Source organism: Miniopterus natalensis, chromosome 1 (assembly GCF_054644295.1).
Source record: "Miniopterus natalensis isolate mMinNat1 chromosome 1, mMinNat1.hap1, whole genome shotgun sequence".
Lineage (NCBI taxonomy): Eukaryota > Metazoa > Chordata > Mammalia > Chiroptera > Miniopteridae > Miniopterus > Miniopterus natalensis.
Genome location: NC_142081.1, coordinates 28,493,872 through 28,499,189, shown reverse-complemented (window position 1 = coordinate 28,499,189; position 5,318 = coordinate 28,493,872). Strand labels below are relative to the sequence as shown.

General features: G+C 38.7%; 1 pseudogene; it reads left to right on the top strand.

The window, feature by feature from the left end:
• Nucleotides 1-1,278: 1,278 nt before the first annotated feature.
• On the top strand, nucleotides 1,279-1,758 carry LOC107545670 (large ribosomal subunit protein mL50 pseudogene; annotated as a pseudogene).
• The last annotated feature ends 3,560 nt before the right edge of the window (nucleotides 1,759-5,318 follow it).

Here is a 5,318-nt window from a genome sequence, read left to right as displayed (position 1 = left end):
CTTCTGTTTCTCACCTGGCTGAGTCTTTGAAGACTGTCTCCTACACTAGACCATGAGTTAGCTGCAAATAAACTGTATTCTTGATTTCCATATTGTCAGTATCTAAGTGTTTACTGAATAATGGAATGAAGAAATGCAAACTGCTTTGGAATTCCATTCCTATAGAACTCCCGTGAAAGACACTGAAGTGTAAAGAGATTGTTAAAACCTATGAACTACCCTGGACAGTTTGCTCGATGGTTAGAGTGTCTGCCCTCAGACTAAAGGGTTGTGGGTTCAATTCTGATTGCAGGCTTGAGCTTTCTCTCTCTCTGTCTCTCCCCCTCCCTTCCACTGTCTCTAAGAAATCAATGGAAAAAATATCCTTGGGTGAAGATTGACAAAAAAATAAACATATATGAACTTCCAAACCTTGGCTATTGCAAATAAGGCTGCAGTGAACATAGGGGTGCATACATTCTTTCAAATTAGTGTTTTGGGTTTCTCTGGATAAATTTCCAGAAGTGAAATCGCTGGGTGATAGGTACCATTTTTAATTTTTTGAGGAACCACAGTGGCTGCCCCAGTCTGCAGTGCACGAGGGCTCCCTTTTCTCTACACCTTCACCAACACTTGTTGTTTGTTGATTTATTGATGACAGCCATCTGACAGGTGTGAGGTGATATTTCAGAAGAGGAGTGGATAAAAAAGCTGTGGTACATTCACACAATGGGATACTACTCTATTGTAAAAAGGAAGAAAATTTTACCCTGTGCAACAGCATGGATGAGCCTGGAGAGCATTACGCTAAGTGAAATAAGCCAGTCAGAGAAAGACAAGTACCATATGGTTTCACGCATGTGTAGAATTTAATGAACAAACAACTACCAAGCAAAACAGAGACAGACTCAGAGAGCAGACGGACAGCTCTGTTCGGGGGATGTGTGTGTAGAGAGATTGAGCAAAAAAGAAAAAAAATTAGAACTCGTGGACACAGACAAGAGTGTGGTGATTGGGGGTGGGGGTGGAGGCGGAAGAGGGCATAGAGGGGAAAAATGGTGATGGGGGAAAAAACAACTACAGTCAGAGAAGCAATGATTCCAGGGCACCAACCAGCAGGCCAAGCATTGCTATAAACCTGCCACAGAGTGAAGTTCATTTAAATGGGTGTCCTATGGAAAATTTTGGCAGAATGACTCTGAAGCATTTCTAACATGAGAAAAAACACAGATGTCAATTTCCTCATCACCAAAGGGCCACATTAAAAAGATTTGTTATAGGCAGTTGCACTCCTCAGAGATGGTGGCGATTTCAGTGCCTGGTGTTACCAGAAGAAGCCTCACATGGATAACAGCAGGGGTCCCATGCTGAGAATTTTGGTCTCGATTCAGAGAACAGAAAAAGCCAGTGGTGGCTGAGACAGTAGAGGAGGTGAAGAAAGAACCTATTCTGGTGTGTCCACCATTACGAAGCCGAACATACATACCACCTGAAGGTCTCCAGAGTGGCTTGGAGTTTCGTATCAAAGAAATTTTTGGTTCATCTGCACCTAGCAATTGGCAGAACATTTCCCTGGAAGATAGTCATCTGAAGTTCAGTTTCTTGGCACGTTTAGCCAATGACTTTGGTCATGCAGTACCTAACTCCAGGCTTCATGAGATATGCAGGATCAGAGATGTTCTTGATTTCTATAATGTGCCTGTTGAAGATAGATCTAAATTTGATGAACCTATTGCCAGTAATCTGCCTCTCAATATAAAAATCACATGGGGTTACTGAGCAATTCAGAAGAGGAACACATTGAAATCATTTCCACCCTGACCAAGGACACTACCTATCAGACCTTTTGATGCTTTGAAATACTATCAGAACTGTTCTCTAAAACCACTTCTTCTGTGGAAGAATGCATTATTTTTTTCTCTCATATCATCATGAATTAACAAATAACAGGATTTTCTTCCCCCCCCCCCACATTTGCTGAAACATTTTAAAAATGGAATCAGGTCATTAATAATTTATGAAAATTTTCTTCTCCAGACACTGTAATTAACTTGGGTTTAAGATATAAGGTTATTGCATGTTCAGAAGTGGTCTTTATTCTTCATAGGCAAGAAAATGTTTTAATTCTGTTAGTACTCTTAAAATCTAAGGTAGTATTATATGTAGTATATGTAGAAATAAGGAATCATTAGATATTTATAAAAGAAACATAAAAGTCTGTCTTGCATATTATAGAAAGATGTTTCACTGTTTGCTTTACTGGGCAAGTAGAAATAGTAGAATATTATTCTGTTCTTTCTGGAATCTCTTTTAGAATTAAAGTAGGTTTCTTAAAAAAAAAAAAAGATTTGTTATAGTTGAGGGATTTTTCAAGGTTATGATATCACCCATCAAACACTGAAATATGACATGCACGAGACTGAAAAAAATTTAGTAACTTTCATTTTCACTTTCAGCAGTGGGTCCCTGGGAAGTAACCGAATGTCCTTGACACTGTATTCTGGTTAGTTTCTGCTGCTCTAGGCATTTTACAGAATATTGTTTTTATCTTTATGGGCATGCAGTCATAAACAGTGCCAGGGAATGGTAAAATAAGTACATAGACTTACTTGGTCTTGTTTGCGATAAGAATTCAGAAATTGTGGAATCTTATTATTACAATGAATGCTTTTTGCTTTTTATGTGTTTAAATAATTGAATCCAATTGTTTTAAAAATTAGAGTAGAATAAATTTGGAGCAAAAACAAAAAAAACATATGAACTTGATTATTTGGCTTTGGCTCATTCCCCACACTGCTGTGGGTTATAAGAGGCCATTCTCTTGTCTAGTTCTTACGCAAGTCTTTGAGGAGACCTGATTATCCTTAGAAATGCCACAGGTTCTAATCAAATCAGTGTGTCTAATCAAACCAGTATTAACAGGAGCTACTTGGTAATAAATTCTTTGGAATTATTAGACTTAAATGATCTCTTAGAGGCTACAAGAAAGGGAAACTTTTCCTTTTTGGATAGCCAATTTTGATAATAAAGATAACATTAATTGGATCTTATGCAGCAAATACTACTTGATGTGCTTTACAGATAGTAACTAACTTAATCTTCACAACCCTGTAAAGTATATGTCCTTTCTATCTTCATTCTACATATGAAAAATTGAGGCACAGAAACATTAAAGAATATGCTCAAGGTCACAGAGCTAGTAAGTAGCAGAGCCTGCCATCAGATATCTGAAAACAGAGCCTCCATGCTTCAAACATTATGCTTCATTGCCTCCTAAGAACTCTTAAAACCACTGGTTCAATCTTTGCTATTCTCTTATTATCACCATTATTTAGGAAATTCCATCTTCTGCCTTATGGTAAACAACAATCAGTTGCCTTCTGAGTCTTGAACTCTCACTTTACATTAAGTTGATCATTAAGATATAATAAACATACATTACACAAAATGTTACATGGAGCCACAAAGAAAGTAGAATAGTTTTCATTTTAATTAAAAGAATAAATATTGAGAGCTTTCCAAATGCAAGGCATTAGGCTAAGGGCTACAGTAGATACACAGAGAAATAAGGTACTGTCTTGCCCTCAAGAAGCTTATAATCGACAAGGAAAGGTAAAAAATGTACACAAGGTCCTGTAATAAAAGACAACTGTGTTGCCCTGGCTGATGTGCTCCGTGGTTAGAGTGCCGGCCAGCGTGCTGAAGGGTCATGGGTTCAATTCCCAACCAAGGGCACATGCCGGGGTTGCAGGTTCCATCCCCCATCCCAGTTGGGGCACGTGGGGGAGGCAACCAATCAATGTGTGTCTCTCTCTCTATCTTCCCCTCCCTCCCTCCCATCCTCTCTAAAAGTCGGTGGAAAAAATATCCTCAGCTGAGGATTAACAACAACAAAAAGACAGCTTTGTTAAATGCTTTAATGGAGGTACAGTGTCCAGGAATGTTAATGGAAGAGATTAATTCCCAAATGGGGAAGAAATAACATTTATGTTGGATAGAAATTCAGATTAAGGAATTTTGGAAGTAAAACATTTGAGGCACAAAGAAAGAAAATGGGCAACATGATGAGAAGGGAAGAAGGAAGACAGGTTTCTAGAAACAGCTGAAAGGTTCCTGGGAGGAAGAAGAGATGAGGTCATACCTTAATGGAAAAGCAAAAGCTGTGCTAGGGAATTTGTACTTTACTCTTCAGGAGAGGAAAAAAAAACAACCCTGAGCAATAAGAGTGCAAAAGAATGCTGAGATTGGAGTAGTAATCCTTAGGAAGATTCGTTTGCTAGCAACATGAAAAATTAAATAAAATTGGAGGCTGAGGAGGCCAGTTAATAAGGGGGGGGACGGGTGCAGGGTGGAGGGGGTCAATGAGGAAAAGAGAACACATCTGTAATACTTTCAACAATAAAGATAAATTAAAATAATGATAATAATAATGATGGGCAAGGATGAGTTTTAAAAGGGCCTGAACAAGAACAGTGACAATGGGAAGAAGGTGGCAGATATAAGATATTCAGTTAGAGTGAAATAATGTGAAATCAGTTTAAGAAATGTCATATTCAAAGATAGACTATGTAAAATAAAAAACAAATCTGAAAGGATTATCCAGGAGAAGGTGTGGGGGGAATTGTTACAATAGGGAGAACCTGGGACCATAAGACCCATGAGCATCGAGAGTTGGACAAAAAGGCTATTTCTTCTATAGAGAGGAGTGAACAAGGCCAGAAGGAACCAGGTCAAGCCCTTGGGATGAAAGGGTGGTGTGATAAAACAGCAAATGAGAGACTTTTTACCGGGAGGCCAGCTTCTTTTCAGGGAACTGCCCTAAAGGAGTGGCTTTGCTGGTTCAGGTTCAGGGTGGGCCAAAGATTCAAGAAGAAAGGAAGGAGGCTTAACCAAACTTTGATTAATATCATTTTGGTCCTGTTAATCAGCCCATCATTTATGAGACAAAGAATGGGAATTTGGAGGGTCTGTGTCTGGCTTTGTCATAGGTTAAACAAGCCAAGAATCTTACCAGTCATATGGGGAAGGCGATTCCTTGCAGTAAGCTATTTTCACAAATGGGTGTGCGGACTTCTTAACCTTCAGGTAAAGTTCAAAGTCAAGTAAAATAAGGAAGCATTACTTTACACCCAGGTTCTTGTTGAGGAGTGAAAGGGTTAGTGTTCTTTGAATGTCTAGCCCAAATCTATCTGAGCTTCATTTCAACACCTAGACATAATTATTTACCTGACACATCCACATCCAGTGCATACATGACAGAGACTCCAGTATTTAAAAATTTATTTGGAGCATAGCCATTTATTGTTTTCAGAACTGTTCTTATTACTACTTAATGCCCT